This window comes from Talpa occidentalis, unplaced genomic scaffold (assembly GCF_014898055.3).
Source record: "Talpa occidentalis isolate TD23 unplaced genomic scaffold, MPIMG_talOcc4v2.1 talOcc4.3, whole genome shotgun sequence".
NCBI lineage: Eukaryota > Metazoa > Chordata > Mammalia > Eulipotyphla > Talpidae > Talpa > Talpa occidentalis.
In genome coordinates, this window is record NW_023603184.1 from 91,039,114 (window position 1) to 91,062,378 (window position 23,265).

The following is a 23,265-nucleotide window of genomic DNA, read 5'->3' on the forward strand; positions in this document are numbered from 1 at the left end:
GTGATCACCCTCTCACTTTCGACACATGGCACTCTGATCTTCACCCTGAACTTCCTGTACACCTGGACCAGCCAGCACACCCCCATAGCGCAGCCCTATCATTTCAGCTGTGAACTGCTTTGGCCTCCCACTGGACAGCTCCACTGGGCTGTCCCAAAGTCCTCTCAAACAGGACTTGTCAATTGAGCCCCTGAAGACTTCCCTGCTCCTCCCTATTGCTAAGCGATCACCATCTATCTCAAAAGTAGAGATTCTCCTCCTACCAAACAAACCCTACAGATCAAATCACATACCAGTTGGTCAGCTCATCATCTCAGCCTCCGAACAGTTCTGAAATCGCCACCATCCTCTCCAGTCACAACTGTCCTCAAATTAGCTCTCAGGCCTTGTAATTTTCTAGCCAGAATGCTGTTCCCTCTGCCTCCACACAATATTTTTCCAAAGCGTGAAATGTTTACTACTTAATGGTGCTTCCCGCCACATACTGCTAAGCTGTTCTTAAACTTTTCTTTTTCCCAATAGTTACTGTTTGTTCTATTTATTATATATATTTTTTATTTCGTAAGATGCACATCAAGACTGCATTTCCACAAGTATGTCTGCTTTGAACAAACTTTCATGCACAGAATTCCCTGGGAACCTTTTAAAAATTCCACCTCCCAGGGTACATCCCAGACCAAATAAATCACAACCTCATGAGGTGAGAATGGGTATCAGGTTTAGAAACTCTCCAAGGGCTTCCAAAGGTGCAGATTTGGAAATAACTGCATGTGAATAAATATGAAAAGCTAAGTTCATCTAAATAAAATTAAGTAATTAGTCACATATATGGTAAACAAGGAAGGGTGCCCAACTCACCCCGATTTGCCCAGGATTTTAGCAATGACAGCCTAGCATCCTGGACTACCCCTCAGACCCAAGCAAACCCAGACAGTCACGCTACTAAGATAAAGCAGTGTCTGAAGTTTGGGAATAAGTGCCAGCATTTTTCAAAATGTATTTTGCAAAAATGCTACCCAATGTCCCGCAGGTATTAACAGCTGTGCAGCTATAAAAGGTTCCACTGTGGAATAAACTTGAAACACCCCTGGGACATCCCTGGATAAATGATTTTACTAATCGTTTTTCTCAATGCCAGGTTCTCAGAATTTTGATGTTCTCTGATCATTTATATTGTCCAAGAGACTAATGCCGAGTATTTCTCACACTTATTTGAGGACTTTGTGGGGGGAGAGGCACTTTACCATTAAGGTCTCAAGAAACCTTACATTAAGTGTTACCTCACATATACTTGCAGATAAACCTGATGTCACTTCTTCATTATCAGCTCCATGCTTTAGAGAGAGTCCAAATTCATCAGCAAGTGGTCTGTCCATGTTGCCCTCCCTTCCATCTTCAACCAGTATCTTGTTTTCTAGCCTAGATTTTTCACAAGCTTTTGAGCATTTCAACCACCGGGGATACTGTTGCCACACTGATTTTGACTTGGCAGGATTGGGGTGGACCTGGTATTCTACAATCCTAGAAATGGTAGTTGCGAAACGATGCCATTACTGCTATTCCAAGCATCCAGACTTTTGAGTTGCAGCGGTCTGGTCACATTCAATTCTAAAGGATTTATCTTTCCCACCTGACATCTTACTTGACCTTCAAGATGCACCAGAACATCATTCCCAGGAAGATAACCTCCAATGCCCTCTCAAACAGAAATGAAAATCCCAACTTTGTTTTATGTCAAGCTCCATTCTGTGCTTCACTCTGTGGAACTTTGGCTACTTATTTTCCTGTCTCTCCCAACTTGAGTCCTTTTTGTCTTTTATGTCCAGTGCCTCATATAATAGCTACTCGACAAATCTCTATAGAAGGAAGGAGTGGTCACACAAATGCGATCGTGTGTAAACTCGGTCTAGGGAGACTTAAAGAAAATAAGATTATTATGTAGAATCAAGTCTGTCAGTTTGGAGTTTTGTGGATCTTCAGCAAGAGAAGGAGAATCTATATTAACACAACAGAGAATAACAAATGCAGATTTTTTTTTTATACTTTACCCAAGAAAAAAATAATTCCCAGGTTTCTTAAAATGAAAACTAAACCCAGCTAATCTTCTGATTAACATTTAATAGACTAAAATCACTAGGCACAGTGGGAAGTGAAACACCATTTGACCTCTAAATCTGTGCTCACCTACTTTAAGGAGAATCCTTCTGACAATTCTAAGTTTAAACAAACCTTTGTGAAAAGAGTACTCAAGCAGGTTTAATGTAGTCACAGCTGTCAAAATCATGGGCGATGTATCACACTTAAGAGAGCATTTGAAAATGTGTCAATAATTATAATGAGACACTTGTACCAGATCTAATATACTTTCACTACCCTTTAACTTCAACTGATGTGATATTAAAACCAGTTTCTTAAAAGTGCAACCCTCAGATCATAATTTAATTCTAAAGCAGATATAAAACCTGTCATACCACAGAGATACAGTACATTTTACTCATGAGGAGAAAAGGCCACAGTATTACAACACATCATTTTAGGTAAGGTGACCACCTTTAATGCTGACAGGGTAACACACATTATCAAGGTGACAAAATCTTCCACTATTTACTTCACTAGTTTGTATTTAAAGATTTTCTTTTCAAAATTATATAAGATCCAAAGCCCAGAGATAATAATTGTTAATATTTTGGTGTGTTTGCTATTAGTTTTTCTCTACATTTGTATGTCTCTAACTACAAATCTAGAATTGTACTATGTTTCATATACATGTTTGAAGAAATGTACAATTTATGTGAGTGGAATTATACTCTGTTTACGTGTCCAGCTTTTCTCTACTTAGTCATTCACTTATTCCACAAACTCCTGTGTACCGGTAAAGCAGTATATTAGGAACAAGACTCACCCCTAATAGATACAGCCCCTGTTCCACTCAGTATTACTCCAGATAGACAGACACATATACAAAACACAGAAAAGAATGAAGGCTCTAACTAGATGGAATAACCAAAAGCCTCTTTGAGAAGGTAACTTCTAAGTGACAACTGTTTTTTTAGAAATTCACGAAAATAGCATTTTAGTGATTACATAATATTCAGTTTTATGAATATGTAAACATACATATATATGTGTTTGTAGGACATTTTAGTTGCACTTTTTGTTTTTTCTTTATTTGCTATTCTACAGCTAGGTGAGTACATTTATATACTTAAAAAGTTTTAGTGAAAAAAAAAAGTTTTAGTGATTTTTTTTTCTTTAAATGAGTAACAAAGGGTTCAGAATCCAAAATCTTTTCCAGGAAGGTTACATTTACATTAGCAATCTAACATTTCCAAGTCTTTCAAATGGAAAATCTAAGAGCATGGCTACTTTTGAGGGCGGCAAATCTAAAGAAAAATATAGTATAGAGATCAAACATGAATTTTGTAATAAATTTTACTTAATTGAGTTTGAATTTTTAAATACACATAATTCAGTAACCACCAGGATATCCAACTATCATATTAAACTACACCAGCTAAATAACTCAAACTGCTCAAAAATCCCCTGTTTTACCTTCTCCATATTACCAAATATGTTGAAAGATCAAAAGCCAAGAACTCTGGTCCAATCCAAAGGCATTAAAAAAAAAAAAAAAACTATTTCTTAATGACTGTCTATCATGCCTTATTGCTTTTTTTAAGCTATTATAAAAATAAAACTTTTTCCCTAAGTCTAAAAATCCATTGCCTCTATTTCTGATCAATAATAAAAAGCTGACTATATGAGTTTCTAGGTCACTAAATGCCTACTTACTACTCACTATATTAAAAAAAAAAAAAGGAAGCTAATCAGCCATATAAGCTCTGCTTTTAACATAAAGCATAAACCAGACACAGTACTTCAAACAATCAAAGTAAAGCTGTGGTTAGCAATGCTTCCAAAACCCAAGGTTCTTCACAGACTCAAACTTCCACAGGGGGTGGGAAAAAAAAAAAAGCCACCATGCTCCATTTACTGGAAGGCCAAAAAAGAGGGAGACAGAATCAACAAAATGTCAAACTTTAGAAATAGCTGAGTCTATGTCCTTCTTGATAGATGAGGAAAGAAAAGTACCAAGAAGGAAAAAGTTAAGAAAGTATTTTTCTTGGACCACAAAATTGCTTTACACCAGAGAAGAGATCTGTGCTGGAGTCTAATGGGTTTTTTTCTCCTTTCTGCCACACCACATTGCTTCACTAATACAAATCAAAATGCCAATTCATGGAACTGTGCCATGAATTAACTATAATGTATTTTAAAATGTAAATATCCTTTGATTCAGCATTCCAATCCTTGGCATTTACTCCCAGATATACAGGAAACAGACCTACAGATACATCTACATGAATAGAAATAGTATGCATGTAAAGAAAGTCACTGCAACATTATAATGCATGTCACCTTAAATAACAACTAAAAGACTGGTTAAATAAATTATAATACCTCGTACAATAGACTATCATTCAGAAGAATGAGGAAACTGCATACTGATAGGGGAAAGTTTCCAAGATAAACTGTTACATGAAAAAAGTCAGGTACAGAGCTGAAATGTGCATAATATGATACAGTATCTATAGGAAAACACATTAGCATAATTTTGTTATTCCAAAGATTATCCCAGGAAGAATATATAATTAATTTTAATGATGGTTTTCCTTCAGGAGAGGGCTAAAACACAAAGTTACGTTTCATTCTACTCCCTTCTTATACTTCAAACTGAGCAACATATTCCCTTCATAACATAAATATCATTTCCAAAATATAAAATATCTTAGTAAATGAAGGAAAAAATTTTAAGAAAACTTTAAGAATAAAGTTACAGGGACCCATATTAATGTGCACATGTAATAAAATAAAGCTATCTATGAATTGAAAATAAAAACACCAATGCTAATTTTTTTTAAAAAGAGTCACATGGCCCAAACAGAAAACCGAACTGTCAGAGACAGCCTGCCAGGAAGATGTCCACACTCAGCAGCCGTGTCTGAGGAGTCACCCCACCTGTGCCTACAATGTCCCGAAACAGTTAAGACCTTTAGAAGTCAAAGGGAACTGGGGGAGAAGGAGAGCAGCTGAAGTGGACCTAGCTCATTAAGGATCAATGAGCTGGAGGGAGTTATCAACCAACAAGCCAAAATATAACAAAAAAAAATAAAACTTATCTGAATTTGAAAGGCTATTTAATTCCAAACTGGCTAAGGGGAAGAATAAATCCCAAGAGGAGTCAATCTCTTCCTCCATTTTCCCCCATCTCAGGGCTACAGCAACCACTTTTCCTATCACCTGCCATAGAAGAATGCGACTATTGGAGTCCCCTTTGCCTAACTAAGCTCAGGAAAACAGGCATCAATAAGTGACAGGTGTTACCCATCAAACAGCGTATCTGCTTTTGATTCTATGAGCAGATGTTTATCAGTTCCCATGTTCAAAAGTTGAACACTATTCTTGTAATCCTTTATTAGGACCAACTTTTGATTTATTTGCAAGACAGGGCACTTGACCCCCCGCCCCCCCCAAAAAAAGTCAATAAGAGACTTTGAACTGTTTGTGGCTGGTACATTTTATCATTTAGAATTTAGCCCATTTCTTCCCATTTCCAAAAGAGACCTTTTCCCCAAATCCAAATGCCCCGGGATGGCATTTCCAACCTCTCCCACAACCCAATCACCAACACAAAGCTACAGCTTCAAACCCTGATCAGGACAAATTCCAGTACCGTATTTCCAACTGCTCACTACAATCAAGTAAATCGCCCATGATCTTGCTCTGAAACAGTGCTAGGACCAGGATAGAGCCTCAAAAAGCATAGCACCCAGGTGAGGACAGTCAGGTAGAGGACAAGTCACTGTCTGTAGATTCTCACCCTAGTGCACAGTTGTAGGATCCCTCAGGTTCAGGAAACAGCAACAGGGTTTATTTAACAGAGTTCTTAAGGCCACAAGTGGCTGGCTATCTCACCACAGATAGTGTCCACAGTGCCCAGAAACCCTAAACAAAGGTTGCTCATCCAAGACGGCGCTGCCCCACCAATGAGGGCCAACTGGAGGTGCTCATAGGTGGGCCGCTGAGGTGGCGCCACAGCAGCCCTCGGCCAGTCTGAAGGTCGGGATGGACAGTACCATACGCTGGACCAGACAATAACGGAGGCAGCAGCACCAGGAGGCGGTGTCAGGCAATAAGGAGTGGTTGACAGCTCTCAGACTTGACCCAAACACAGAACGCCAGTCGCCTGTTAACAGTGTCTGCCATCACTGATCACTGGGAGGCGGTGTCATCAGAAACACCACCGTAATAGCTCTTTGATAGCTGTTGGCCCACACCAACAACAAACAGCACTTTGAGACACCAGGCCCGGGGCTGTTGGTGCTTCTTTCAGACAGTGTCAGAGGCAGGGCCCGAGGCAGGTGAGGCCAGCTCAGCCTCTGTGAAGCTTTTTAGCTTCACTTCTTCCTTCAGAGATCGGCTGGATGCTTCTTGCTTCTTCAGAAGTCAGGAACATAAGCCTGTCTGCAGGGAGTCAATCTGTCCTAAGCTGGCTCCTACCCTGCTTTATATCCTCCTTCAGGGCCCTCCTCCCTTCCCAAGTCTGATAGGACCATTTACCAATCAGCTCATAGCTTGCACCTGATGGGACCATTCTACGATCCAGGCACCAAATCCATGGGTCTCTCCACTGCCTGCAACTGGAGGGAGCCACGGTGGGGCCCCATGTTCCTCCCTGCAGCCCTGAACCAGGGCCTGAATGCACTGAGGGAGAGTGGTAGCAAAGCCAATGCCGCCCATCATCACTGCTGGCGTCTGAGCCTGAGCCCCAGTGTGGGCCATGGGTGGCGGGCAGTATAATGCCCACCACCTACCACCACTTGCACTGCAGTTTCTGGGGCCCAGCACTGGAGGCCAAGGAAAGGGATGGAGGCGATCTCTGGTTTCAGTTTCACAAGAACCTCAATTCCTTTCCCAAACAAACCCCGCTTACCAACCTTCCATTTTCTTTTAAGATAACACCATTGGCATCCCTGGTGGTGCAAGGGGTTAAGACACAACTTATGAAGCTGTCCGTAGCCACTGCAGCATGAGTTCGATCCCCAGCCAGAGAGCTGCCCAGATGGCGCAGCAGACCTCTCCTGGCTCTCGTGCTGCTCCCCTCAGCAGAGTACTTCAATCTGCCTGTTCTGTTCCCCACTCTGTCTCTGGTGAATCCTCTCACCCCTCACACCTCTGGCCTGTATCCCAATTCTTGTATGCATAAATAAATCTTAAAAAAAAAAAATCAACACCATTCTTCCTGTCTTCCAGATTCCAAAGTCAGATGTTTGTCCCCCACTCATCCCTCCCTCTCTTCACAAAAATTATTTATTCACCAAGCCTTATAGCTTCTCCAACACAAAGCCAAAACTCTAATTGTACCAACTCGTATTTCCGCTTAGCAGTTGGCACAGACTACATAACAAGGGTCTCCAACTCATATATACCCAGAAGGACAATGCAGGCAGCATACAGCTAGGCACATAAAGAAATTATAAGCAAGGTATAAATAGCAACTGACATTGGGCCTCAGTCTGGGAGAAAATAGGATAAGCTGGGACAGTGGCAAACACAGCACATATGTGCCCTCAGATAGGCACAATCTCAAGGCATTTGTTCTGGCAGGTTCCTGCAGGAATACAGGGCTGGTGCTGCCAGTGCTTTCACTTTTGCAGGAGCAGCTAGGGCCTTTTTGGGTAATCTCCACTGAAATGTGGGCTTCCATTTCACCCTACCCCTACCCCTAGAAAAAAATGTTTTAAATACAACATCAAACAGGACACAACTCTGAGATGTGTTCAGCCCAGGACTGAACCCTACTATAGAGCATGGTGACTTGGGGCTGCACATCCTGACTTAAAGTTCAGATGTATGACTTGGACATTTCCATCACCCCTCTGAGTCTGTTTCTCCTCCTGTAAAATGGGGGTGATGAATGTAAGTAGAGAATCAGGCTTTTCTGCCCTCCCACCATTAGGACTGATTTAGGAACCCTGTGGTCCTGAATGCATGTCTGATGGCAGGTACCTGGAGTAGGGTGTGGGCATATGTAAGTGAGTACACCTGGGCTAAGACTGGGCTTATAAGGGCGGCGTCACAGAGAAGCCAGCAGAACGAAAGAGAACACCAGGAGAATGAGCAAGAGCGAAAGGAGCAGAGAAGAAAAGGCCACGAGACAACGTCGGAGAGCCCAGAAAGAATAAAGACTTGCTGGGAGGCCTGCCAGCCTCCCGGCCCCCAACACCCCTGCCTTCCGTGTACCTGGTAAATCCCAATAAAAGCCTGCAAAAGCCACCAAGGGCTCTAGGACTCTCCTTTACGCGTCCTGCTCCAGTCATAGAAGCCTGCTCTGTATCTTTCTGCCGCTACAGTACCTCACTAAGTTGCTTTCAGCATTAGATGAGAGAATGCAAGTAAGTGCCCCACCCCCCGAATTCCCTCACATGTATATATTATCTTACTATTGCTATTTTAGAATCAGGTCTGAAATCTTTAGCCTAGCATTTAAAGTAAACCATCTTTAGCTCTAAATCTCCATTTTTTAAGTTTTCTTTTACAGTACTCACCTCACTGTACTCTGCAGAGTCCATTCACATCACAAAGAGGTTTTAACTAATGGGATTCACCATATATGCTTGGCAAAATAAAGTGGTAGAGGTTGGACAAAGTCACCATTTTAATAGTACCAGTAGTTCTACTCAGCACATTCTGGAATTCCTTTACCAAGGAATTTGTGCAAAACTGGAGACATGAATCTGCTATTCCTTCCAGGTGTCTTGATACCTCCCGAGAAGCCACACTTCATGGAACAGAGCCTAATTCTAGTGAATACAAATAGGTGCAACTCTGTTTTATACATCTGTAGGGTACATGACTGTCAGGCTTTTCTGCCCTCCCGTCATTACGATTAATGATGGATCCCTAGGGTCCTGAATGCATGCCCGATGGAGGGCACCTGGAATAGGGTGTGGGCATACCTAAGTGGGTACACCTGGGCTGAGACTGGGCTTATAAGGGCGGCATCACGGGATGAAACACCAGAGGGAGAACAAGCGAGAGCACGGAACAGAACCAGAAGAAAGAGAAGCAAATACCACGAGAGAATGCCAGGGAGCCCAGAAAGTGAAAGACTTTCTGGGGGCTGGCACTCCAGCCTGCCGTGTACCTGGTAAACTCAAAAGCCTGAAAAAGCCACCAAGGGCTCCAGGACTCTCCTTTACCCATCTGCTCGGATCATAGAGATCGTGCACTGTGCTGTTCCTGCCACTACAACAACTGAGCTCTTAAACAAAAGCCCAGAGCTCCTATTTACTTGTCCCATTCCCTGGATTTGGAGTGTTACCTAGTCCACAACCTACACACATACAGATAACTCTCAAAATGATAACATAAAAATGGTGCCTCTCAGAGGCCAGCCAAAGAGCCACTTCCTCAAAGGTGCTGGTTGATCTTTATCCTTCTGTAGCTTGTGAACAAGACACTCGGGCATTCTGCCCTTTAGAGTTAGATATATGATTCTTCAATCCCTTCCTCAAGTGCACCATAAGATAAACCTGGTTTTACCGAACTTTCCATGACTGGCCCCAGGTACAGGAAGCCTGGGAAATGATTAATAAATGAATGGTGGCAAAGGGGTAAGATGAAGGAGCAGAAGCAAGCAGGCAAACCTTTGGACAATGACAACAAAGACGATGCTGCTGTCCCCTGCTAGCCCTGCTAGATGTTTGTAGGGGAAGTAAAGTATCAGGCTTTTCTGCCCTCCCGCCATTAGGATTGATGATGGATCTGTGGTCCTCAATGCATGCCTGATGGCGGGCACCTGGAGTAGGGTGTGGGCATATGTAAGTGGGTACACCTGGGCTGAGAGACTGAGCTTATGAGGGCGGCGTCACGGGAGGCCAGCGGAACACCAGAGTGAAAGGAGCAGAGAAGCAAAGGCCAAGAGAGAACGCAGGAGAGCCCAGAGAGAAGACTTGCCGGGGACTAGGAGGCCTGCCAGCCTCCCGGCCCCCCAGCACCCCTGCCTGCTGTGTACCTGGCAAATCCTAGTAAAAGCCTGCTAAAGCCACCGAGGGCTCCTCCTTTACCCCGTCTGCTCGGATCATAGAGATCCTGCCCTGTGCCATGCTGCCCTACAATGTCTTTGAACAATAAATACTTGGCTCATCTTCCCCGCCCTCTCCCATCCTTCTGGTGCACAGTACCTGCACAGGGACTCCTGCCACCCCCTTATTCCTGAAGGTCACCATCCCATTTAAATATGAACAATCAGGAAATATAATGTAAACAAACAGGGAGTTGAGTGTCTCCTGTCCCCAGTTTAAATTAAGTAGCCCCACCTCTAATGCCGACTTTGATCAAGATGATTATGTGGGCTTGGAGCTGGTTCAAAGTACATATTTGTCACTTGAATCTGATTTGGAGAAATAAGCAAAATAAGCAAAGACCCCTACACAGAGGGAAAAAAAAACAAGGGGTGGCGGGACAGTGGAAGACAAGACAGGTGTGGACCTGAGGACCTGTGGATCTGTAGGACTGAGACTCATACAAAAAGAAAAATAAACTTCTTATTCAGATTGTTAACTGTTCAATCAACAAATTAAGGCTAATTTCTACAGTACCTACAAGTTTTTTTTTTCCAAATTGGTTAGATGTTTAGAATTCATTAGGAAATTTTAATATCAATTTAGTAGCAAAGGTAAACTTTTTTTAATAAAAACAGAATATAAACTAGTTAACATTTCAATATAGTTTTGTAAAATTTATACTTCAGGTTTATTTTTAATATGCAAGTGTGTACATGTATGTACTCTGTCGTATGGTCGAGAGTCAAATATGCTTTTAAAACACTGAAATGGGCAGCTATGGGGCCTAAGACATCCCTTCTTTTACAAGACCATACTTATAAGGAAGGTGGTATCTGTTCTTGCCACCTGTTGTTCACAACAGTTAAGTTCAAAAAAGCATATAAAAAATATCACTTGGCAAACTTGCCCCTTATTTTTCTTTTCTCTGAATGACCACTAATGCTTTTTCTTCCTACTGATCATTCCTCAGTACGTCTGTCTTATGAAGTCCTTGACAATAAGCTGCAAGTCCAAAAGTTCTGGCTTTCTCAGTGGCATCTGCTAATAAGCATTAACTTACTATTTACAGAATGAGATCAAGAATAATATATTTTCTCTTTTTTTAAGATTTATTTACTTCTGCATATAGGAGCTGGGGTGTCGGCCAGAGATTGGGGGGAGGCAGTGAGAGGATTCACCAGAGACAGAGTGGGGAACAGAACAGGCAGACTGACTGAAATACACTGCTGAAGGGAGCAGCAGGCGAGACAGGAGAGGTCTGCCGCACCATGTGGGTAGCTGCCTGGTCAGGGATCAAATTCTTACTGCAGTGACTGCTGACAGCTTCATAGCACTGAGACTTAACCTCTTGCACTGCAGGGAGGCCCAAGAACATATTTTCATCCAGCATGTACTCATCAGTAGCTACAACAGTAGAAGTCCAGAACTTGGTTTAAAGTATCTCCTGAGGGCCTTCCCGGTGGCGCAGCGGGTTGAGCGCAGCACTGTGAACTGTCTGCAGCCTCTGCAGCGCAGGTTCGATTCTCAACCGGCCAGGGAGAAACCCACATGGCAAGGCAGACCCCTCCTGTTTCACCCGCTGCTCCCCTCGGCAGTATTTTCGGTCTGTCTGCCTGTTCTGCTCCCCTCTCTGTCTCTGGGGAATTCTCTCACCCTCCCACGCCTCTGACCTGTAGCCCAGTTCTTGTATAAATAAATCTTTAAAAAAAAAAATTCACGATTTAAAAAAAAAAATTTTTAATAAAGTATCTCCTCAACCCATCCCCTCTACATTGCACATTTTTCTTAGCACCTACTCTCCAAATTCTAAGTATCATGCCACATCTAACATTCAGCTTTGTCCAAGATCACCCTACCTTCCTTTCCCGCCTCTGCACATTTCTCATCAACTCAAGGTTAGAAGTTCAATCAATAATTCTTCCATAATTGGCTAAAAGAGAAGCCGAAACAAAAACTAGAGCAATCTTATTTTCCATTGCATGCATGCTGTATGGTGGGTAGCCTCTGTGCCTCCTGGCTTTCAAAAATGAGCAAAAATGAGCAAGGCACCCAGTCAGTCATAAAGCATTCAAATGGAAAAGGTCTATGTGGTAACCCACTCAAATCAACTCTTAAAACTTATCAAAAGAGGAGTTTATTTTGGATTCCATCCATTTTTCAAAGAGGTCATCTGCTTTCCACCTCTCCCGTTGTCACTGCCTACCACACTGCTTTCACTGTCAACCGTGTGAAAACATGTGCAACAGGAGAAAATCAATGTAAAGAGCCAATTCACCAAGGGTCTGAGTTCCAGGCATGCCACACATTACCACATTATCTCAGAATCCCTTGGTCTGCAGGATATAAAACATTATTAGCTAAGTTATTCTTCCCCTCAAAAGGAGGTGTCACCCTTTAACCAAAAAAGAAAACATATCCTAAAAAGAATACAAAACAATTTGTCAAATTCTCTAAAAATGCATTCCATTGTCAAGATTAAAAAGGGAGTATCAAAACCTCCTCCTTAAGCCTAGAGGACCTTTCATATCTGTTTCCCAAACTTATCCTTAAGGACCACGGTGTCTGGTATCAACCTCTCTTGAGCGTCCCTCCCTGAACCCCAAGAGAACTTGTTCACTTGCTTCCCTAAAGTGTAATCATCCATTTATCCTCTCAGCAATTAAAAAATGATTTATTTACTGTGCAGTCTGGGTCAGGCATTGTGTTAGGTGCAAAAGATACACAAAAGATGAGTAAGAAACATTCCTTGCCTTTAAGGAGACCAGTGCAAGAATTTGAAAGGTTTTAAGCTGGTGAGGGGAATGAATTGTTTGAAACAAATAAATGGAGGGATGAATAACTTGAAATCCTAGCCTTCAAAGAGATCAATCAAGTCCCAGAATGAAGAGTGAAAGTGGTAAAACACTAGGAGACTATCAAAAGGCAAAATTCTTGCTTATGTTATTACTCTGAGCCCTAAAGGACTTGACACTCCCCAAAAGTCAGAGGAAGGGAAAAGCAGAGGGATATGGAAGTCAAGGTTTGGCCTTACGATGAGAGCTGAAGTCGTGGACATCCATCAGGATGCTTGAGCTAAATGGGAGCCCCCTGACCTCACCCCATCCACCAGAAAAACCATTTCCTACTGCAAGCACCTCCACAAAATTTGGAAGGATTAAAATTTAAAGTCCTTCCCCAGTCACAGAAATATAGGCCAAATGCCCGGAGCAAACAATGAAGCAACCCTAATGGGCAAAGTGGAATGTTGGTCAGAGACTGCAACCCAAAAATCAAACAAATGAGTGGTGGTGGCTCAGGAAAACAAAGTTCTCATGGATCACAGATGTCTTCAGACATATAAACAAGCTCTGATTCCCAGAAGTGCATGAGTGAGCATATGAATAATATTTGACTATGTGATTGGTTTGAATTTTGAGGGTAGTTGGAGTATTTAAGTTCAAAAAGAAAGCAGGTGGACCTCTTATAAGTTAATCTGGGAGCATAAGTTCAAGCAAAACTACCTCCCATGTGAACCAAAGGCCCTGATGTACCAACTGCACCAACTTGCTGAGGCACTTTAAGAGACATCTTTCTTTTTTTTTTTTTTTAAAGATTTATTTGTGTGGGCCTCCCCTGGTGGTGCAGCCGTTGAGCGCTGGGCTGTGAGGCTGCCCGCAGCCTCTGCAGCGCCGGTTCGTTCCCCAGGCCACCAGCGAGGGTCCCACCAAAAAAAAAAAAAAAAAAATTTATTTGCCTGTGCATGCAAGAATGAGGTGTAGGCCAGAGGTGTGGGGGGGTGATAGGATTCACCAGAGACAGAGTGGGGAGCAGAACAGGCGGATCTGCTGAGATACACTGCTGAGGGGAGCAGTGGGCGAGACAGGAGAGGTCTGCTGCGCCATGTGGGCAGCCACCTGGCCAGAAATCGAACTTGTGCTGCAGTGGCTGGCGATAGCTTGACAGCACTGAGACTTTAACCCCTGTGCCACCACAGAGGCCCCAAAAGGCATCTTTCACTTGAATCCCTTTCCAACAAACAAATCCTGGTTTGGAACTTCTGATTTTTTTTTTTTTTTTGAGAAGATTTTTTTTTTTAATTTATTTTTTTATTTTTATATTCCGCATACAATTGCAACCCCCTGATTTTGATTGGGGTCAAAATCAGGGGGTTGGAACTTCTGATTCTTAAACTAGCATGGCAAGCAAGAGCAGTCTATGGCCAACTACTAAAAAAGAAGTAAATCTTCCATTTGGTTCTTCTGAGAGCTGGAACTGGCCACAGAAAATAACACAAAGTTTTCACTTCAGAAGATCAAAGGAGGTATTTTGTACCAGGAAACCCAATTCCAAATCCTCATTTCCAGGAATAAGGCCACAGTGCCCCATGCTTGCTTGGGAAAATAAAACAAGAGACTATGTGGACTCCAATTAAAATCTCTGATGGCTGTATTTTCCAGACTTGCCAGTTAAAGGCTGTTAACATTTTACCCGGGCATTGCTCTAACTTAAATACCAGCTTCCTGGTCTGAATGATCACACTTCCCACTAGGTAAAAATGAAAGCATTTAAAACACTTCATGACAACATTCTCTGCCCCATCCTGAGCACTCAGGGTGGAAGACAAAGTGATACTGAGAAATGCCAGCTTCAGTGCAGCCTGTGTCTGCCATTGCTGCAATCAGGACAAACTATGCAGAAGCCTGTGCTATTATTCTAATCATAATATTGGAAATGAGAGTGGAAGTCAGGGAAAATAGAGGAGGGGCCATCCCTCAATCTTATTCAAGTATGACAACAATCAGCTTCAAAAGCATCACCTGGGCCTCCCGCAGTGGCGCAGCAAGTTGAGCACAGCGCTGTGAAACTGTCCGCAGCCTCTGCAGCACGGGTTCCATTCCCGGCCAGCCAGGGAGATACCCACATGACGTGGCAGACCTCTCCTGTCTCGCCCGCTGCTGCCTTCAGCAGTGTTTTCAGGTCGTCTGCCTGTTCTACTCCCCACTCTGTCTCTGGTGAATCCTTTCACCCTACCGTGCCGCTGACCTGTACCCCAGCTCTTGTATAAATAAATAAATTTTAAAAACAAACAACAAAAAAAAAAAACAGCAGCGGGACTTTTGAGAAAAATGAACAAAGTCTTTCGATCAACTAATAACATTCTTAAAAAAAAAAGCATCACCTGGGGTGCTATCAATCGGTCAACAGTTCTTGTGTGTCTACTTCACAGAGGCACCAAACTAAGTCTATAGTTAGAAAGGTACCCTGAATACCCCGAGTCATCACTATGTTAATGGTTATGTATTTAATTTTCTTTATATTTTTACCCCAAAAAAGAATATATCTTGTATGTAGGTTATAAAATCTAAAAATAAAAGCAGCACCCATGAACCTATCACTCAATCCAATACCCAGAATATCACCGATACTGTATCATCTACCCACCTACCTCCTCCACTCTTAGCCCACAGTCCCTGCGACATACACACACACCCGCAATCATTATCCTGAATTTAGGGTTTCAATAAAAGTATTAATGCATTTTTCTGACTACACCTCCTATTCCTAACAAGTTGGCTTTCCAAATATGGTAGCGATATATTGTTCTCTCTTAAAAGATGTGCTTTTCTTTTTTTTAAAAAAAAAAAAAGGTGAGTCATTGCTTTGAAGAAAAATACTAAATAATTAATAGACTAAGTGAAACTTAGCTATAGTCAATTCATGAAGACTGTATGAATAACGAATTTTGGCCATCATTGGTGAGAGTTGTCATGAATGTGGGTTCTTAAATCCCCCAAACTCCCAGTTCAAATCCCTACTCCACCACTTACAAGCTCTGTAAGTTAGGGCCACTCAATTTTGCCAAGACTCAATTTCTTACGAAAAGAGAGAAAAGTAATAGTAATATACATGGTTGTTGTGAAAGTGTAATGAAAAAGTGCATGTAAGGAGCTGAGTGCAGAGCTGGCACATACACAGCCCCATCCCCCACACCCTGCCCGTCATCATTAAATTCACCCAAAACATATCAGAGGGTTTTGCCACCACCAATAGTTCACTTCTCCGTAATTCCAATTAGCTGTGTGGTAATTCTCTCTTCATGTAAGAATAAACTAAGATGCAGGAGCCCACAGCAGAACAAGAAGAGAGGACAGCACCCTCCCACCTCCTCTTTGCCAAAGTACCACATATAAGCATTGATTCCATCTTCACCCCAAGACCCAGAACAGCAGGATCATTTTTCAAATTCATTCTTCACCATCCCTCCCACCCCAGGATGCTGGACTACTCAATTCCTTACCGAGAGGATTAGTTCGGTGTATTCTAGGGCAAGATAGCAGCATCGCCTCTACTTACTCATTCAATCACTGTTCTGTTTCATGGACTGATGCAGAAAATTTGATAAATCACTACTTTGAAAAAAAAATCATTACAATGCTATTAATGGAATTAAGTTCCTCACTTCTGAAATTAATTACATTCCTGATTATGGTATACTCTTTCTTCTTAACTCCACATCCTTAATATTCTTTTAAAGTATTTAGAGATAACAAGAAACCTATTCTTATTCAAATGATCACTCTTCCAAGGTATAAAGGTTGTAAAACTACTACCTAAATCAAATTTTTATTTAAAACCACTCTCCATTTTAAGTAAAACTCACCAATATGGATGGAAAAAAAAATCATAAATCCAATCTATGCCCATTCAGGCCCTTGATTTTTGTCATCTATCCAGAATTTATCTCAAAATAATTCACCAACTTTGAATATTTTCATGAGGACTGACAGTAGAAAGGCTATTATCCAACACACAATTTCATTAACTTAAGGCCTACATTTCAGCTTCAAAAGATGCCTGTTCTTCCATTCCTGGGCAGAACACAAAAATAACTGAATCCCACAAAAGTGATTTGGTCTAGGAAGCAGCGTGATCCAAGTCCTGTCCAGGCCTGGGATAACCTCCTCAGGCTCTGAGTCCTCATCAATGAGATGGGTGAGAGCCATATTGCCTACTTAAGCATACTGTAAAGCTGGATAGCAGGGCCAGTGTCTGAGGTCAGCACCAGTCTAGTGTCTGGTGGCTGCCCAAGCTGGGCCTCCAGCCAGCCACCCACCTCCACAGACAAGTGCCAGGACATACTATAGTGTTTCCATTTAAGGCCCGCCACTTGGATCAGCCCATCTCTGAAATTTCTTAACACCACCTTTCCAGGAAGAATTTTTTTAGGGGGAAAAGGGAGGTGGTGTCTATTTTTTGCCACCGCCTTCCCTTGGGCTGTATCTCTGGGATGAGATCCTGTAAAACCACTGGGTTATGTCTCAATTTGAAGGCCTCTTTCCAAAAATACACCACACATGTATGGAATCAGTCCTCTTTCTCATCATCTAACTCCCATCGCACACACCTCAGAAAATTTAACAAATACACTGCATTATTTTGGTACCTCTCTCCACGAGACAAATTAGGGACAACTTTTTAACTGAGACTTTCCTTCTGCTACTAAGTGGGATGTTTTATTCCTTAAGTGTCTTCCTCCATGGCTCCTCTCCCATGCAAGTAGCCTCCAGACATCCTGGGTAAAGGGGGGCGGAAAAAGGGGGGGGGCTAGGAAAAGAGGGAGAGACAGCTCTGGCACAGACTGGACTGAGCTGAGCCAGTCTAGAACCCTAGAGAAATGAGTGAATCCTGGGGCCCAGAGCCCCACATCTCCCCCCAGCGCACCCAAGGTTCTAGCCTCACTGTTTTGGTTACAGCGTTGAAGGAAGGGTTTTAAACTTGGCAAAGTACCGTGCAACATCTGTAACCACATTTGCCTTCTGGGGATCGGAAGATGAATCCCACATTCCAGGCTTTGAAGCTTTTTCAAACTGCAGCTAGAAGAACGGAGGGAGGAGGGAGTTGAACAGAGTTTATTGGCTGTCTCTCCAGCAGAAAATTCCTCTTGGAAGAGATGGATATTTTGAGGGTGGGGGTGATTCGCCCATCCCTTTACTCTCTCCCGAGATCAGCTAGGAAGGTGAGCCCCGTGGCCCGGCAGTCAGATCGATTTTCAAGTCACAGGCGCACACCCTGAAGGAGTTCACCCCCCCCACACACACACACACACTCACACACATACACTCTTACACACTCACATACACACGCGCGCACACACGCACACCCCCCAAACCGTTCAGAGACACGTCCCTCCCATGCCTCTGCCCTCTCCATACCCCACCAGCAAGCTCAGGCCCAAAGCAAGACAGTTTTGCTCCGAGGCTACGTCCCCCAACCAGAGTGGATCCGGCTTGGGGGAGAAAGGAATGAAAGCGAGGGGAGGCACCGCAGACGCCCACCCTCCACCCCCAATCGCTGCCTCTTCCCCGGCTCGACCCCCTCCACCCTCGCCTCCCGGCTCCGACAGCCGCGGCGGGCGACCTGCCCTCACCTCGGGTCCGGCGGCGGCCGGGGGCTGCGCCGCGGGAGGCAGAGAGCGAGCCAGCCGGGCGCTGCAGGTCGGCGCGGCGCGGCGCGGCGCGGCGCGGGGCGGGCGGGCGGCCCCGGCGGGCGCGGGGCGGGGCGGGGCGGCGCGGCCGGCGAGAGCGCCCGGAACTCCGCGGGGCCGCGGGCCGGGGCGGCGGGGGCGACCGCGGCGGAGCGGGGCGCGCGGCCGGGCTCTCCAGCGCCGGGGCGGCGCGGCTGGCCGGGGCGCAGGCTGGCGGCGGCAGCGGCGCGGCGGCGGCAGCCACCCCGGGGAAGGAGCCGGGGGAGGGCGGGAGGCGGGGTGAGGAGGAGGAGGAGCAGGGAGGGGCGGGGGCGCGCGGAATAAACTTCCCGAGGCGCCGCGGCTCGGGCGGGGGGCCGGCTGCGCGCGCGCGGGGGCTGCCCGGGAGGCGGCGGGGGAGACGGCCGCGGAGAGTAGAAAAGTTCCCCCGGCGCGGAGGGGGAGGCTGCGGCGGGCGGCGGCGGCTGCGAAGAGCAGGAGCCGGAGCGGGAGGAGCGGGAGGAGGAGGAGGAGGAAGTGGCTGCGGAGCGCTCGGCCAATGAGTGTCTGGAGCTGTGATTAACCAGGCAGCAACACATCATTTCCTCCCGGCGCGGATCCAGGGAGCCGGGAGGGAGAGGGAAGGCGGCGGGGCGGGGCCGTCCCCGCGCCCCCTGCAGGCGCCCGGCCGGGGCGCGCCAGCCGAGCCCCGCGAGCCTGACCGTGCGCCCCCGGCGCGCCGCGCGCTGTCTGGCCGGCCCGGGGGAGGCGGCGCGCGCCCCGCGGGCGGGGCTCCGCGGAGGCGGGGAGGCGGCGGGGCAGGCCCGGGCTGGGCTCCCGCGGTCGGGGTGGGCGGAGAGGCCGCGCGGCGCGGGTGAGTGCCCAGGTAGGCGCGGGCGGGGCCGTCTGGACAGCTCCCGGGGGCGCGCGGGGCGCGCGGGCGCGCGGGGCGGGCGGGCCGCCTCCCGGGCTCGGAGACGGCGGGCGGCGCGCGGCTGGAGTGCTGCTTGTCAGATTGCGTCTGGATTATGTGAAGGAAGCCTCAGTGTTCTCATCCAGGCCATTTCTGACCTGCCCGGAATCCCCTTTCACTTTGCCCATTTTCTTGCAAAGTCTGGGCTCATGCAGGAACATGCCGTTTTCGGAGTCGGCCTTCTTAATAATAATAAACGTTCGGGCACGGGGTGCGGGTGTGGGTGAGGGTGGGGGCGCTTCTGCAGTCTTCTAGCCCTGTCCTAGGCGCCCGGGGACCTTGCAATGGAAAGGAAGGAATATTCCACGCCGCAGAAAGGATGACTGCCTCCGTCCTTAGATACACAAAAACACTCCAGTATGCTAATATTATCCAGAGCGTCAAAAAGGCATGTGAGGCTCAAATTCTGCATGGTGCCGTTTGCATGCTGAGTCTAAGGAAAGCACCAAGTCATTTGCTGTGCCCTCTAGAAGCTTATAATGTACAGTCCTATCACAAAGCAAAGTAAAAGCATGAAACCAGTAAAAGGGAGCACCATAAAGCATTTCTATCTCTACAGGTTCATTCACACAGCAGGCATTTATTGGTTGACTGTCTGCAGTACTGCAAAAGGTTACAAAGGAAATGGAAGATCTGGTCCCTGCAGGTCAGGAGTTTACAATCTAATTAGGAACACAAAGCATATATACATAAAACAACCAGAAAATAACCCCCTCCCATTTTATGTAAGCAAGAAGATGGAGAGAGCTGGTGGCATTTTTTTTTTTTTTTAACAAGGGGAAAGGATTTTGGACCTATATGATTGGTGGGGATCAGAAGAGGCAATTACAAGTCAAATCAAGCAAGAGCACCTATATTCTTGCTCCAGTACAATACAGCAGGGATCTCAATGTCCCTTGGCTGAAGTGACACTTAGCCTTGTCACTTACAAGCTGTGTGACATTGGACTGATGTTTAATATCTCTGATTAGGGAATAAAGTCCACCTAATGAGGTTTAGTCTGTGATTCAAATGATATTACACACATGTGGAAGCTTTTCAAGCTACTATGTAAATGTTCCTCATTCAGGTACATTTACAGAGTCCTCATTTTACTGGCCTCTTGTTAGTAACATTCTTTATAGTCTCTTCTAGGCTGTAAGCTCCATGAGGACAGGGACCAGGTTTGTATCTTCACAAGAGAGCTGAGTGGCACATATGGATGCTCAATAAAGGTTTGCTGAATAAGTGAATAAAAGAACTAATGAATACTGTTATGTTTTCAAATGTTCCATTTATCTGTTCTTTCAGTAGCAGTTATTGTGTGGCTGGCTCAATGTAAAACCCTATAACATAACTCTTCTGTGACTAACATATGCCAGGAGACTCAAAGGATTCTGACAAGTTCTTGTGGCATTACAACATAGATTGAGGTGTCTGAGAGAGTGTGTGTGTGTGTGTGTGTGTGTGTGTGTAGCAGGAGTATACACAAGGATACAGCTCAAATGCGATCATTAGATTTGGACATCTTAATCCAGTATTTCTCCACCTTGGCCCTGTGACGTCTTTAGTGTGGGGGTCTGTCCTGTGCATTGTAAGATGTTTAGCAGAATTCTTGACCTCTATCCATTAGATGCCAATAGGACAGCTTCCCTTCACAGTTATGACAATCAAAAATATCTGCAGACATCGCCAAATGCTTCCCAGGGAGCAAAATCACTCCCTGTTGAGAACCACTGCTTTACCCTAACATCTAATCTATTGACATAATTCTCGTGGAAAATAAAACCAGTAAACTAACTTGGAGGAAATACATCTTCTGTTATTCTAAGATTCTCAGATCTCCCCAATCGTATGTTTCAAGGAGCACGACTCTTGTTAATTAATTGCCTGCTGCATTGTGAATTGGCATCTCTTATGCTTTCTGCATATCCTCCTCCTTTACACCCAGATCAACATGTTCATTTCTAAAAGTCAACAGCTTTCAAAAACTATTAGGAAACTGGGTCTTGAGCAACCTAAGAGCCCTGTACAATATTTTCCTATAAAATTTGTGGGACTTAGTCCATAACATTTTGCATAAAACTTCCCTGTTACAGTTAAGCAATAACAAAAACTTCTAAACAATAACCATGGCCTGTCTGCACAGAGATTGTGATACAGAATATAAATTGTAATTTTCAGAAAATATTTTATTTCAAATATTTAGATAACTATAGTGTGTAAATTTCTTTCCTCTTGAAACATTTCTCTTTGGTCCCAGGGAGAGTTTCCTTTTATATGGGATAAGAGCACATGGTTTATTAAAACCTATCAAACAAAAATCAGTTTAATTATATATATCAAACTTCCAGAAGCAAATTTTCTAGAAGAATATTAGTGAAATGTTTGAAAACTGATGTTGATGAAAATCCTGATGAAATGATCTGCTACAGCTCAATTTCTAAAGGTTTCTTGAAGAAAAATAAAGGTTAATGGCTGAAAGAATAAATAAACATGTTCTGATCATCCTGTTCACTTAGTATGAGCATGGAGAACCAAAAAATATCTGTTCCTCATAGACAATAGTACCCTGTTTACAAAGTGAATAGATTTTTTTTGTTCATTAAGCAATATCAACTGTCTCATTAAATAAAGTTACTTGAATCTTGGTTTTATAGTTTTGTGCACAGTTTTGGTTTTATGGTTGTGTAGTGGTTCCAAGCATATGATATTAGTTTAGATCTAGTTTGTTGATTGTTCATGCTTAAGTTGAGCATTGAAGATTGGGTAAGCATCCAGACAGCTTTGGAAAAGGGTAAAGTTTGAGGGTTGATGTGGTTCACAGTAAAGTGATTCTCACATATATGTGCTTTATTAGACAGGAACCAGGACACATACTTCTAGGGAGTCTCCAAGTTCTCTATAAAATCCACAAAATTTGTGCTTTTGTTTCAATTAATGATGTTTTAAAAAGTTAATGTATTTAAAGTTAGCAAAATGCATATTCTGGATCATAAGAGCCTTACAACCATGATCCTACTACCTTTTTTTTTTTTTGCTATAAGAACATACAGTTTATTTAAATGGTAGATTGATGAACATAACTTAAGTATCACTGAAAGTCCATCACCATTTTTTTTCCTTTGCAATATGTCTACACATTATTCAAGTGTGGGAAATACTGCCCCAGCTGCATCATAACTTTTCTTGGACAATGGTAAATAAAAAGGCCCTGAGATCTGGAATTCATTCTAGTCTTGAGGCCCATTCCAAAGCAATCTCATGTTACAAAGATCAAATTGACTGGATCAGAATAGTAGAAGGTGGAAGAGAAAATTACAACCAGAAAGGGTCACTGAAAATCTATCAGGCCTGACAGACTTTTCCCCAAAAGGTAACATTTAACCAGTCAGGACAGACACTTGTTTATCTTCCAGTAAAACTTTCCCAGGTGTATCAATGACTCATTGAATGTTCATTTCATACAACAGTTTATTGGCCATCTACCCTGTGCAAGAGACAGTGGAGCTCCACAGGGAGTCCTTAGACTGCCTCCTTTTACTTCCCAATTGGGGAAGTTAATCCGGTTACTCCTGGCACAGCGTATTACATGCCAACCAGAGTGCTGCCAGGGGGCTAACAATGTGGTCAAAGAGGCATTACAGGGCCTCTATGGTGGCACAGGGGTTAAAGACAGCACTGTCAAGCTGTTGCCAGCCACTGCAGCACAAGTTAGATCCCTGGCCTGCCAAGGAGCT

The 23,265-nt window shown here is 44.2% G+C and overlaps 1 protein-coding gene across 2 annotated transcripts in view; it reads right to left on the bottom strand.

The window, feature by feature from the left end:
- ACVR1 (activin A receptor type 1) overlaps positions 1–18,589 on the bottom strand; it is a 131,587-nt gene extending 112,998 nt beyond the window's left edge. The window contains exon 1 of one of the 2 annotated variants that reach the window (XM_037523367.2): positions 18,538–18,589. The gene's annotated coding sequence lies outside the window, so the exon portion shown is untranslated. The remainder of the gene's footprint in view (positions 1–18,537) is intronic. The other variant, XM_054699741.1, reaches the window with a different exon arrangement.
- Positions 18,590–23,265: the final 4,676 nt, after the last annotated feature.